This window comes from Heterodontus francisci, chromosome 5, assembly GCF_036365525.1.
Source record: "Heterodontus francisci isolate sHetFra1 chromosome 5, sHetFra1.hap1, whole genome shotgun sequence".
In the NCBI taxonomy this organism is placed as follows: domain Eukaryota; kingdom Metazoa; phylum Chordata; class Chondrichthyes; order Heterodontiformes; family Heterodontidae; genus Heterodontus; species Heterodontus francisci.
In genome coordinates this window covers 105,016,104-105,030,884 of record NC_090375.1, presented here as the reverse complement: position 1 = coordinate 105,030,884, position 14,781 = coordinate 105,016,104, and positions in this window count along the sequence as shown.

Here is a 14,781-nt window from a genome sequence, read left to right as displayed (position 1 = left end):
CATCAGAGGATAGTGCAGAAAGTGCCACCAAAAGCAAAGACTCGAGTGCCGAGTCTTGGAACTCGAGGAGCAGCTGGTTCATTCACGAGGATGACAGATACGTGGATAGAACATTTCAGGAGGTGGTCACCCCGCAGCTTAAGAGAATGCAGGCAGAGAGGGACTGGTGGCTGCCAGGCAGACAAGAAGGACAAGGCACGTAGTGCAGGAGTCCCCAGAGGGCATTCCACTTTCCAACAGTATTCAGTTCTGAGTACCGATGGGAGAGAGGGTTCCACTGGAGAATGCAGTGAGAGTCATGACTAGAGCACCATGGGTGGTTCAGCTGTGCAGGGAGGAAGGAGAAATGACCAGAGAGCAATAGTTCTAGGGTATTCTATAGCTAGGGAAACAGACAAGCGTTTCTGTGGTCACAGAGCTGATTCCAGGATGGTATGTTGCCTCCCTGCTCCAATGTAATGGATATCACCAAGCAGCTACAGAGTATTCTGGGGGGGGGGGGTGGGGGGGTGTGACGAGGGTGCACAGCCAGAGGTCGTGGTCCACATTGGTACCAACAATATATGTAGAAAAAGGGATGAGGTCCTGCAGGTTGAGTTTAGGGAATTAGGAAAGAGATTAGCAAGTAGGACCTCAAAGGTAATAATCTCCAGATTACTCCCAAGGCCATGTGCTAGTGAGTATAGAAATAGAAGAATACACCAGATGAATGCATGGCTGGAGAGATGGTGTAGGAGGGAGGGCTTCAGATTTCTGGGGCATTGGGACCAGGTCTGGGGAAGGTGGAACCTGTACAAGTCCGATGGTCTACCACTTAATAGGACTGGGACAAATATCCTTGCAGGAAGGTTTGCTAGTGCTGTTGGGGATGGTTTAAACTAGATTGGCAAGGAGTTGGGAACCTGAGGGCTGTTTCAGATAGGACAAATTCAGAGCAGGGAACAGGAGGCAGAAAATTAGCGAGTGACTCTGAAAGACAGTAGAATCAAAGGTGAAAAAGTATGCAGCACAGGAATATGGCAGTATTAAAAGGTATTTATTTAAATGCAAGGAGTATAGCAAATAAGCTGATGTGCTGAGGGCACAGATAGACATATGGCAGCATGTTATCATTGCTTTAACGGAAACTTGGCTTAAAGAGGGGCAAAAATGGCAGCTCAACATCCCTGGATATAAAGTTTTCAGGCAGGATAGGGATGGGATGAAAAGGAGGGGGAGTAGCATTATTAGTTAAGGAATCAATAACAGCTGTGAGGAGGAATGATATGCTAAATGAATCATCAAATGAGGCCATATGGGTTGAGCTCAGAAATAAAAAAGGGGCAGCCACATTACTAGGAGCATACTATAGACTCCTAAATAGTGGAAGGGAGATAGAAGAACAAATATGAAGGCAAATTTCTGAGTGCAAAAACCATAGGGCAATAATAGTTGGGGATTTCAACTACCCTAATATCAACTGGAATACAAACTGTGTGAAGGGCACAGAGGGCACAAAATTCTTGAACCGCATTCAAAGGACCTTTTTTAGCAAGCACGTAACAAGCCCAGCGAGAGGGGGTGCAATTTTAGATTTATCTTTGGAAATGAAGCTGGGCAAGTGGATGAAGTAGCAGTGGGTGACCATTTTGGAGATAGTGACCATAATACAGTTAGATTTAGCATGATTATGGAAAAGGACAAAGAAAGAACAGGAGTAAAAGTTCTAAATTGAGGGAAAGCAAATTTTACAAAGTTGTGAGTTGATCTGGCGGAAGTGGACTGGATACAGCTACTTGAAGGAAAATCAGTGGCAAACCAGTGGAAGGCATTCAAAAGCGAGATTCTACAGGCACAGTGTAGGTATGTCCACAAAGAAAAAGGGTGGTACGGCCAAATCTAGAGCCTCCTGGTTATCTAGAAGCATACAAGGTAAGATAAAGCAGAAAAAGAAAGCTTATGACAGTCACAAAAAACTTAATACTTTAGAAAGCCTAGAGGAGTATAGAAAGTGCAGGGGTGAAGTATAAAAAGAAATTGGGAAAGCAAAGAGAGGACTAGGTCCAGCATGGGAGATTGGTTAAGAAGGTAACAGCCCATGGGATCCAGGGCAATTTGGCAAATTGGATCCAAAATTGGCTTAGTGGCAGGAGGGTGATGGTCGAGGGTTGCTTCTGCGAGTGGAAGCCTGTGACCAGTGGTGTACCGCAGAGATCGGTGCTGGGACCCTTGCTGTTTGTAGTGTACGTTAATGATTTAGATGTGAATATAGGAGGTTTGATCAGTAAGTTCGCAGATGACACGAGAATTGGGGGTGTCGGAAATAGTGAGGAGGAAAGCCTTAGATTACAGGACGATATAGATGGGCTGCTAGGATGGGCGGAGCAGTGGCAAATGGAATTTAATCATGAGAAGTGAGAGGTGATCCATTTTGGGAGGACTAACAAGGCAATCTATGACTCAGCAATGACCACCTATGGCAATTGTGTGAAGCGGAATGCAGACTGGTTTCAATCTCACATTGAAGAGCTGGAACCTGTCATAAGCGCATTGCACTGCTGAACTACAAGAAAGCCCCCAGCGATTCAACATCCATAGCACTTAAAGCTGCCAGAAGCACTGCACAAAGAACAGCCAGGCGCTGCGCAAATGAATACTGGCAACAACTATGCAGTCATATTCAGCTGGCCTCTGATACAGGAAATATCAGAGGGATGTATGATGGCATTAAGAGAGCTTTTGGGCCAACCGTCAAGAAGATTGCCCCCCTCAAATCTAAATCAGGGGACACAATCACTGACCAACGCAAGCAAATGGACCGCTGCGTGGAACACTCCTAGAACTGTACTCCAGGGAAAATGTTGTTACTGAGACCGCCCTCAATGCAACCCTATCTATGCCAGTCATGGATGAGCTGGACATACAGCCAACAAAATCGGAACTCAGTGATGCCATTGATTCTCTAGCCAGCGGAAAAGCCCCTGGGAAGGACGGCATTACCCCTGAAATCATCAAGAGCGCCAAGCCTGCTATACTTTCAGTTCTGCACGAGCTGCTATGCCTGTGTTGGGATGAGGGAGCAGTACCACAGGACATGCGCGATGCCAATATCATCACCCTCTATAAGAACAAGGGTGACCGCGGTGACTGCAACAACTACCGTGGAATCTCTCTGCTCAGCATAGTGGGGAAAGTCTTAGCTCGTGTCGCTTTAAACAGGCTCCAGAAGCTGGCCAAGCGTGTCTATCCTGAGGCACAGTGTGGCTTTCGAGCAGAGAGATCCACCATTGACATGCTGTTCTCCCTTCGCCAGCTACAGGAGAAATGTCATGAACAACAGATGCCCCTCTACGTTGCTTTCATTGATCTCACCAAAGCCTTTGACCTCGTCAGCAGACGTGGTCTCTTCAGACTACTAGAAAAGATTGGATGTCCACCAAAGCTACTAAGTATCATCACCTCATTTCATGACAATATGAAAGGCACAATTCAGCATAGCGGCACCTCATCAGACCCCTTTCCAATCCTGAGTGGTGTGAAACAGGGCTGTGTTCTCGCACCTACACTGTTTGGGCTCTTCTTCTCCCTGCTGTTCTCACATGCTTTCAAGTTCTCAGAAGAAGGAATTTTCCTCCACACAAGATCAGGTGGCAGGTTGTTCAACCTTGCCCATCTAAAAGCGAAGACCAAAGTACGGAAAGTCCTCATCAGGGAACTCCTCTTTGCTGACGATGCTGCATTAACATCTCACACTGAAGAGTGTCTGCAGAGACTCATCGACAGGTTTGCGGCTGCCTGCAATGAATTTGGCCTAACCATCAGCCTCAAGAAAACGAACATCATGGGACAGAACGTCAGAAATGCACCATCTATCAATATCGGTGACCACACTCTGGAAGTGGTCCAAGAGTTCACCTATAGGCTCAACTATCACCAGTAACCTGTCTCTCGATGCAGAAATCAACAAGCACATGGGTAAGGCTTCCACTGCTATGTCCAGACTGGCCAAGAGAGTGTGGGAAAATGGCACACTGACACAGAACACAAAAGTCCAAGTATATCAAGCCTGTGTCCTCAGTACCTTGCTCTACAGCAGTGAGGCCTGGACAACGTATGTCAGCCAAGAGTGACGTCTCAATTAATTCCATCTTCGCTGCCTCCGGAAAATCCTTGGCATCAGGTGACAGGACCGGATCTCCAACACAGAAGTCCTTGAGGCGGCCAACATCCCCAGCATATACACCCTACTAAGCCAGCGGCGCCTGAGATGGCTTGGCCATGTGAGCTGCATGGAAGATGGCAGGATCCCCAAGGACACATTGCACAGCGAGCACGTCACTGGTACCAGACCCACCAGCCGTCCATGGCTTCGCTTTAAAGACGTCTGCAAACACGATATGAAGTCCTGTGACATTGATCACAAGTCGTGGGAGTCAGTTGCCAGCGATCGCCAGAGCTGGCGGGCAACCATAAAGGCGGGGCTAAAGCGTGGCAAGTCGAAGAGACTTAGCAGTTGGCAGGAAAAAAGACAGAAGCGCAAGGAGAGAGCCAACTGTGTAGGAGCCCCGACAACCAATTTTATCTGCAGCACCTGTGGAAGAGTCTGTCACTCTAGAATTGGCCTTTATAGCCACTCCAGGCACTGCTGCACAAACCACTGACCACCTCCAGGCGCTTACCCATTGTCTCTCGAGACAAGGAGGCCAAAGAAGAAGAAGAACAAGGCAAGGGAATATACAGTGGATGGTAGGAGCCTAGGAAGTACAGAGTGTCAGAGGGACCTTGGTGTACTAGTCCATAGATCACTGAAGGCAGCAGCACAGGTAGATAAGGTGGTTAGGAAGGCATATGGGATACTTGCCTTTATTAGCCGAGGCATTGAATATAAGAGCAGGGAGGTTATATGGAGCTGTATAAAACGCTACTTAGGCCACAGCTGGAATACTGTGTACAGTTCTGGGCACCACACAACAGGAAGGATGTGATTGCACTGAGTGCAGAGGAGATTCACCAGGATGTTGCCTGGGCTGGACGTTTCAGCTATGAAGAGAGACTGAAAAAGCTCGGGTTGTTTTCCTTAGAGCAGCGAAGGCTGAGGGGGGATATGATTGAAGTTTACAAAATTATGAGGGGCATTGATAGATTAGATAGAAAGAAACTTTTTCCCTTGGCGGAGGGGTCAATAACCTGGGGCCATAGATTTAATGTAAGAGGCAGGAGGTTTAGAGGGGATTTGAGGAAAAAAACTTTCACCCAGAGGGTGTTTGGAATCCGGAACACACTGCCTGAAGAGGTGGAAGAGGCAGGAACCCTCACAACATTTAAGAAGTATTTAGATGAGCACTTGAAATGCCATAGCATACAAGGCTACGGGTCAAGTGCTGGAAAATGGGATTAGAATAGAATTAGAATTAGAACATTACAGCGCAGTACAGGCCCTTCGGCCCTCGATGTTGCGCCGACCTGTGAAACCATCTGACCTACACTATTCCATTTTCATCCATATGTCTATCCAATGACCACTTAAATGCCCTTAAAGTTGGCGAGTCGACTACTGTTGCAGGCAGGGCGTTCCACGCCCCTACTACTCTCTGAGTAAAGAAACTACCTCTAACATCTGTCCTATATCTATCACCCCTCAACTTAAAGCTATGTCCCCTCGTGTTTGCCATCACCATCCGAGGAAAAAGACTCTCACTATCCACCCTATCTAACCCTCTGATTATCTTATATGTCTCTATTAAGTCACCTCTCCTCCTCCTTCTCTCCAACGAAAACAACCTCAAGTCCCTCAGCCTTTCCTCGTAAGACCTTCCCTCCATACCAGGCAACATCCTAGTAAATCTCCTCTGCACCCTTTCCAAAGCTTCCACATCCTTCCTATAATGCGGTGACCAGAACTGCACGCAATACTCCAGGTGCGGCCTCACAAGAGTTTTGTACAGCTGCAGCATGACCTCGTGGCTCCGAAACTCAATCCCCCTACTAATAAAAGCTAACACACCATATGCCTTCTTAACAGCCCTATTAACCTGGGTGGCAACTTTCAGGGATTTATGTACCTGGACACCAAGATCTCTCTGTTCATCTACACTACCAAGAATCTTCCCATTAGCCCAGTACTCTGCATTCCTGTTACTCCTTCCAAAGTGAATCACCTCACACTTTTCCGCATTAAATTCCATTTGCCATCTCTCAGCCCAGCTCTGCAGCCTATCTATGTCCCTCTGTACCCTACAACATCCTTCGGCACTATCCACAGCTCCACCGACCTTCGTGTCATCCGCAAATTTACTAACCCACCCTTCTACACCCTCTTCCAGGTCATTTATAAAAATGACAAACAGCAGTGGCCCCAAAACAGATCCTTGCGGTACACCACTAGTAACTAAACTCCAGGATGAACATTTGCCATCAACCACCACCCTCTGTCTTCTTTCAGCTAGCCAATTTCTGATCCAAAGCTCTAAATCACCTTCAACCCCATATTTCCGTATTTTCTGCAATAGCCTACCGTGGGGAACCTTATCAAACACCTTACTGAAATCCATATACACCACATCCACTGCTTTACCCTCATCCACCTGTTTGGTCACCTTCTCGAAAAACTCAATAAGGTTTGTGAGGCACGACCTACCCGTCACAAAACCGTGCTGACTCTCGCTAATGAACTTATTTTTTTCAAGATGATTATAAATCCTGTCTCTTATAACCTTTTCCAACATTTTACCCACAACCGAAGTAAGGCTCACAGGTCTATAATTACCAGGGCTGTCTCTACTCCCCTTCTTGAACAAGGGAACAACATTTGCTATCCTCCAGTCTTCCGGCACTATTCCTGCCTTTTAGCTTCCAACCTAACTCCCTTTATTCGCTTTTCAGGTCCTCATCCCTTTTCCTAGCTATGTCATTGGTACCGATGAGTACCACAACTTCTGGCTGTTCCCCCTCCCCCTTCAGAATCCTGTAGACTCGATCCGAGACATCCCTGACCCTGGCACCCGGGAGGCAACATACCATCCGGGAGTCTTGTTCGCGACCACAGAATCTCCTGTCTGTTCCTCTAACCATTGAATCTCCTATCACTATCGCTCTCCTATTCTCCCCCCTTCCCTTCTGAGCCACAGAGCCAGGCTCATTGCCAGAGACCTGGCCGCTGTGGCTTTCCCCTGGTAGGTCGTCCCCCCCAACTGTATCCAAAACGGTATACTTATTATTGAGGGGAACGACCACAGGGGATCCCTGCACTGTGCAACTATTCCCTTTCCCTCCCCTGACGGTCACCCAGCTACCTTTATCCTGTAACTTAGGTGTCACTACTTCCCTATAACTGCTCTCTATCACCCCCTCAGCATCCTGAATGATCCAAAGTTCATCCAGCTCCAGCTCCAGCTCCCTAACATGATCTGCGAGGAGCTGGAGTTGGGTGCATTTCTCACAGGTGAAGTCAGCAGGGACACAAGTGGTGACCCTTACCTCCCACATCCTGCAAGAGGAGCATGCAACTGCCCGAGCTTCCATCCCCTCCGCTCTAAATTGACAAAAGAGATTTAAAAAAAAAATTAAAGGAAAACCTTACCTTACCAAACCCTCCACACAAGAATCCTTTTTTTTTGGTTAGAGGAGTTGGATGGGTATGATAGAGCTGTATAAAACACTAGTTCGGCCTCAGCTGGAGTATTGCGTCCAATTCTGGGCACCGCACTTGAGGAAAGATGTGAGGGCATTGGAGAGAATACAGAAAAGATTCATGAGAATGGTTCCAGGGATGAGGAATTTCAGTTATGAAGATCGATTGGAGAAGTTAGGACTGTTTTCCTTGCAGAAGAGCAATTCACACAGTTCCATTCCCCTGCCTTCTCCCCATAACCCCACACATTCTTCCTTTTCATATAACTGTCTAATTCCCTTTTGAATGCTTCAATTGAACCTGCCTCCATCACACTCTCAGGCAGTGCCTTCCAACCTTAACCACTCTCTGTGTGAAAATGTTTTTCCTCGTGTCACTTTTGCTTCTCTTACCAAATACTTTAAATCTGTGCTCTCTCGTACCGATCCTTTCACGAGTGGGAACAGTTTCTCTCTATCTACTTTGTCCAGACCCCTCATGATTTTGAATACCTCTATCAAATCACCTCTCAGCCTTCTCTTCTCCAAGGAAAACTTCTCCAATCTATCTTCATAACTGAAATTCCTCATCCCTGAAACCATTCTCGTGAATCTAACCAGGGTTTTGTACAGCTGCAGCATAACCTCTGTGTCTTTATACTCCAATCCTCTAGATATAAAGGCAAGCATTTCATTAGTCTTTTTGATTATTTTCTGCACTTGCTAGTGGCATTTTAAAGATCTGTGCACCTGAATCCCCAAGTCTCTTTGGACATCCACTGTACTTAACCTCTTTCCATTTAGAAAGTACCCTGCTCTATCCTTTTTTGGTCCAAAATAACCTCACACTTGCCCGAATTGAAATCCATCTGCCACAGTTTTGCCCACTCAACTAGTCTGTCAATATCTCTTTGCAATTTTATGCTTTCATCTAGTCTGTATACAATGCTGCCTAACTTTGTATCATCAGCAAATTTGGATATATGACTTACTGTGCCATCATCCAAGTCGTTAATGAATAATGTGAATAATTGAGGCCCCAACACAGATCCCTACGGGACACCACTAGTCACATCCTGCCAATCGGAGTACTTACCCATTACTCTCTGTCACCTACCACTCAACCAACTTCCTAACCATGTCAATAATTTGCCCACAACTCCATGGACTTCTACCTTAGGTAACAGTCTCTTATATGGGACTTTATCAAATGCCTTCTGGAAATCCATATAAATAACATCCATAGACATTCCCCTGTCCACTACCTTAGTCACCTCTTCAAAAAATTCAATGAGATTTGTCAGGCATGACCTTCCCGTCATGAATCCATGCTGGCTGTCCCTGCTTAACAGAAATTTTTCTAGGTCTTCAGTCATCCTATCCTTGATTATAGACTCCAGCAACTTACCCACCACAGATGTCAGGCTAACTGGTCTGTAATTTCCTTGGTTTTCCCTTTCACCCTTCTTAAAAAGTGGAGTGACATGTGCAACTTTCCAATCCAGAGGGACCACTCCTGAATCTAAGGAACTCTGAAAGACTATAGTTAGGGCATCTACAATGTGCTCCCCTACTTCCTTTAACATCCTCGGATGGAAACTGTCAGGTCCTGGGGATTTCTCACTCTTTAGTTCCATTAATTTCCTTGTTACTGATGATTTACTTACGTTAATTGTATTAAGTCCCTGTCCCCTATCGGCTATTAATTTTTTCGGGACTTCCGTCAAATTATCCTCCTTTTCAACTGTAAATACTGAGGCAAAGTAATTGTTCAACATGTCTGCCATTTCCCCATTATCAATGACAATATCTCCAGTTTCAGCTTTTAGTGGGCCTACATTGCTCTTGACCACCCACTTTCCCTTTATGTAACTATAACATTTCTTCTTATTGATTTTGATGTCCCTTGCAAGTTTCCTTTCATAATCCCTTTTAGTAGCTCATATAAGCTGCTTTGTGACCCTTTGCTGGTCTTTGTATCTATCCCATTCGGCCGGATCTGTGCTGCGTTTTGCATTTTTGTAAGCCATTTCTTTTGCTTTATGCTATCCCTAATCTCTTTAGTTGTCCATGGCTGTTTTTACTGTGAAGTGGAACTTTTTCCTCTCAGGGGTATATACTCGCTCTGTATTTCGTTAAATGTTTCTTTAAATATTCTCCACTGTTCTTCAGTCGTTTGACCCATCAATAGATCTACCCATTTTACTGTGGACAGTCCCTGTCTCATCCCGGTAAAGTCAGCCTTACCCAAGTCTAAAATTCTAGTAGCTGATTCGTGCTTTTCACTTTCAAACGCTACCTTGAATTCGATCATGTTGTGATCACTATTTGATAAATGTTCACGCACAGTTAGGCTACTAATTAAATTTGGCTCATAACTCATAAGTAAATCTAATATTGCCTGTCCCCTTGTTACATCTAGGACTTATTGCTGTCGGAAACTATCCCGGACACATTCCAGAAATTCACTACCTTTCTGACAGGTGCTAGTCTGCCTCTCCCAATCTATGTGTAAGTTAAAATCCCCCATTAATACTACTCTGCCTTTGTTACACACTCGCCTAATTTGTGCATTTATACAAACGAACACCTCAGAACTGCTACCAGGGGGTCTATACACAACACCTATTACAGTATTAGATCCTTTTCTGTTCCTCAATTCCACCCATAAGGTCTCCATTGGATGCTTTCCCCTCATTATATTCTCCCTCACCAATGAGGTGATATTATTTCTAATCAGTAAGGCTACTCCACTCCCTCTGCCATTTTCCCTGTCCCTCCTCTGAACCTCTTCCTTGGTAAAGACAGATGCAAAGTATTAATTTGATACCTCAGCTATGACCTCTATCTCCATGTGTAAATCCCCTATATGGTTCCTAATCGGCCCCACTCTTCCTTTGACTACCCTTTTACTTTTTATGCTGTCATGGAAGTGTAGTTATTTTCTTCTTTGTTTTAAAAACTAAGTGGGGCTGTGTGCCTTTAAGGCAGAGAGAGACTTGTGGATTCCCTGGGCAGAGTGTGCCAGCCGCAAACCTGTCTCCTAGGCAACAGCAGGAGACAGAGGGGGACCACATGCTGTAATGTCTCAGTTAACTGTGTGTAAAGACTGGCTCAAACCAGTTTGATCTAGAGACCAGTGAAGTGTGCTCACTGAAGGAAGGATCCCTCTCTCCTAGCAGAAAAATCTACTTTGGTCTATGGCTGTGTATTGCCTATGAAGGGGAAAAAGCCCTGGAAAAGAACATTTGCATTGTTGCAGTGAAGTTTCTACAGAAAGACTGCCAATTTAAAAATCCAAATAGACCTGTTACTATACTCCTTGTTGAAAGAACTGTGTGATGCCTGCTGCAACCAAAGTACTTTGAACGCCTATCCATTAAAGACTGCTTGTTGAATTAGCCTGAAGACTTTGAGTGGTATCAGACTGTTTGGCTCTGGGACACCTCACCAAACTGGAAGCATAACCCACAAAGATTTACGACCTATTGATTCATTTATTTCTAAGAAACAACTCTAATATTATTGAAACCAGTTAACCGTTGGTTTTTGAATGTATGTGTGTGTGCATGAAGGTTAGGATAAATAAGAAGTTATAAAGTCTTTAGACATAGATTTATCTCAATATAGTAAAAGATTTAATTTATTCAATAATATTTAATTTGTTATTGTTTAAAAATACCTGGTTTGGTCTGTTTTATTCTGGGGAGGGTTAATAAAGTGTTTAATTTGGCTAATTTCCAGTAAGTGAGAAAACTTTAATGATATGCTATGACCTGTGGAGTAAAGGGACTGAATTGACAGTGCATTGCTCCTGCCTCGGTCGTAACATATTAATTGGGGGCTCGTCCAGAACCAATCCAAATCCAACACCAATTACGTCAATTATAATGGGAGTAATAATTTGAAACAGAAAAAATAAAAGGAACCAGGTTCCTTGTCTGTAAGGGTAAAGGCTGTATAATCGGAATGGCATTAGCAGTTGCAGCAGAGTTTCTGGGAAAGGAGAATGCATCCCTCAGTGACTTGACAATTTTAACTAAGAATAAACTAAAAGATTTGGCAGCAAAACTGGGGTTAGAGGTGAAATTAGGTACCAGAAAAGCAGTGATAATTAACATAATAACCCAACATCTGGAATTGGAAGAAGAACAAGAGGAAGAAGGAGATAGTAAGTCAGAGAATGATGCAGTGGTATTGGCTAGGATTCAGTTAGAAATGAAAAAGCTTGAGGTTGAAAAAGAAACAGCAAGAGCAATAAGAAAACATGAACTTCAGAGAAAAAGTGAAAGAGAAGAGAGGGAATTTAGGTTAAAAGAGTCTTGAATCCAGGGAAAGTTCTGGTCAGGAAGAATTTGAATTCATCCCAGGACCCAGCAAAAAGCTGCTTAAACTCAAACAGGCTTTTTCTAAGTTTGAGGAAAGGGACGTAGAGGCATTTTTCATATCATTTGCAAAAATAGCCAGGCAAATGAAATGGCCAAAGGAAAGCTGGACACTGCTTATGCAAAGCAGGTTGATAGGCAGAGCTCATGAAGTTTATGCCATGCTTCCTGAAGAGGCTTCTGCAAATTATGAGATGGCAAAAAAAAGCTATTCTCGCTGCATATGAGTTAGTCCCTGAAGTTTACCATCAGAAGTTTCAGAACTTACGGAGATTGACTGGGCAGACTTATGTAGAATTTGAGAGGGTGAAGCAAATAAATTTTGACCGTTGGATATGGCCATTAAAGATGGAAACCACGTATGAGAACCTTAGAGAATTGATTCTCTTGGAAGAGTTCAAAAATTCAATTTCTTCAGTAGTGAGAACTTGTGTAGATAACCTGAAAGTTTTGAAAGCTAGGCAAGCAGCGAAATTGCTGATGATTTTGAGCTTGTGAAGAAGCCAAAACGTTTTGTCCAGCACCCCCATAAACCCGAGAAGGATAGAAAGTGGGAGAGTGAATGGAAGACAGGTAGCAGGGGACAAGAAGGATCAGCTGGGAATGCCCCAGGATCACCTCCTCAGGCCAGAAAGGAAAGTGCTGAGTGTAGGAGTGAGGTTCGCATATCGAAGTGTTATCATTACCACAAAACAGGTCATCTTCGTTCAGAATGCTGGAAGTTGCGAGATAAATCCATAGGGCTTGTTGTGGTACACAAAGCTAATACAGAGAAAAGAGCTCTGACTGAGAGTACTGCAGACCAGGCTGTAGCTTTTAACGGCGACTGTAAAACCAGAGACAAAAACTAAAGTGAGCGTACAGGCTAAGAATAAGATACCCGAAAGTTATAATGAGTTCTTGTCAACGGGAAAAGTAACGCCATATCCTTTAAGTGAGGCAGGAAAACCTATCATTCTACTCAAGGATACAGTAGCAACCCAAACACTCTTGCTGGGGAAAGGTATAACATTTCCACCAGAGAGCACCCTGAACACTAAAGTTTTAGTTAATGGAATTGGCGGAGAGTATATACCCGTACCTTTATATAAAGTGCACTTAGAGAGTGACCTAATATCTGGAATGGTAACTGCAGGAGTTGTCCATAGTTTGCCGGTAGAGGGAATTGATCTACTCCTAGGAAATGATTTGGCTGGATCATAAATATCAGTTTCTCCTGTAATTACAGAGGAACCAAGTGAAGTTAAAGAAATGGAACAATTACAGGAACAGGTTCCAGGAATATTTCCTGCGTGTGTAGTAACCCGAGCAATAGCTAAACAGGATCCATTGTCGGAGGTAAAAGTGGCACCACAAACAGATAGCTGAGTATCTGAAACCTTATTTGGGGATCTAGAAAATCCAAATGAGATGTTTAACAGATCTTCTATAATTGCAGCACAACAAGCTGATCCAGAGATATACCAAATAGCATAGATGGCTGTGATAGAATCTGAGGCAAAAGGAGTTCCAGAAGGCTATTATATGGAAGACGTGGTTTTGAAGAGGAAATGGAGACCGCCTCATAGACTTGCGGATGAAGACTGGACAGTTGTTGAACAGATAGTGGTACTGCCTAAATATCACCAGGAATTATTAAGGTGAGCACATGACATTCCTTTTTCAGGATATAGGGGGATTCGGAAGACTAAATCAGGTATAAGTCAACATTATTACTGGTCAGGCCTTACAAAGGACGTGAGGCAATTTTGTAGGACATGCCATACATGACAAATGGTGGGAAAACCTCAACCTACCATAAAACCGGCACCACTAATTCCCATACCAGTGATTGAGGAACCATTTAGCAGGGTATTGGTAGATTGTATAGGACCCTTGCCAAAAACAAAAGCAGGATATCAATACATACTTACTATAATGGATATGACTACTCAATTTCTAGAGGTCATTCATTTGAGGACAATTACTGCTAAAATAGTAGTAGAAAAGTCAACCCAATTCTTTACGAGATATAGATTACCACTTGAAGTTCAATCGGATCAAGGTTCTAATTTCATGTCTAAGACATTTCAAGAAGTCATGGGCAATTTGGTTATCAGACAGTTGAAATCTTCAACCTATCACCCACAGTCACAAGGAGCTTTAGAGAGCTACCATCAAACTCTCAAAATAATGATTAGAGCATACTGTCACGAATATCCGCATGACTGGGATAAAGGATTAGACTTTCTTTTATTTGCCACCCGAGATTCACCGAATGAGTCTACAGGTTTTAGTCCCTTTGAATTGGTTTACAAACATGAAGTAAGAGGTCCTCTAAAACTTATCAAAGACAGATTCTTAGAACAAAGGAATGAACCTTCGATACTAGACGATGTATCTGTGTTCTGGGAAAGACTCACGAATGCTTGCAGTGTTGCTCAGGAACACCTTAAAGCATCCCAAGCCAATATGAAAAAATGGGTGGATAAGAATGCAAAGACCCGTAATTTTCAACCGGGGGATGAAGTATTGGTGTTGTTACCGTTACAGGGGGATCCATTAAAAGCACGGTTCAGTGGCCCATATAAAGTGATCAAAAGCGTGGGTAAGGTAGATTACTTGATTGACACCCCTGATTGCCGGAAGAAGAATCGTTGTGTCATATCAACATGTTAAAGCAATATTATCGCAGGGAGGGGGATAAGCCAGTAAAGGTTTGTCAGGTAATGGGGACTGTTGAGAAGGAAAAGGATAGTGAGGATGAGGCAGAAGAAGGCCTAGACAATTCTCAGATTGAACTTCCAACTATCGGTTAGCGAATACAGAA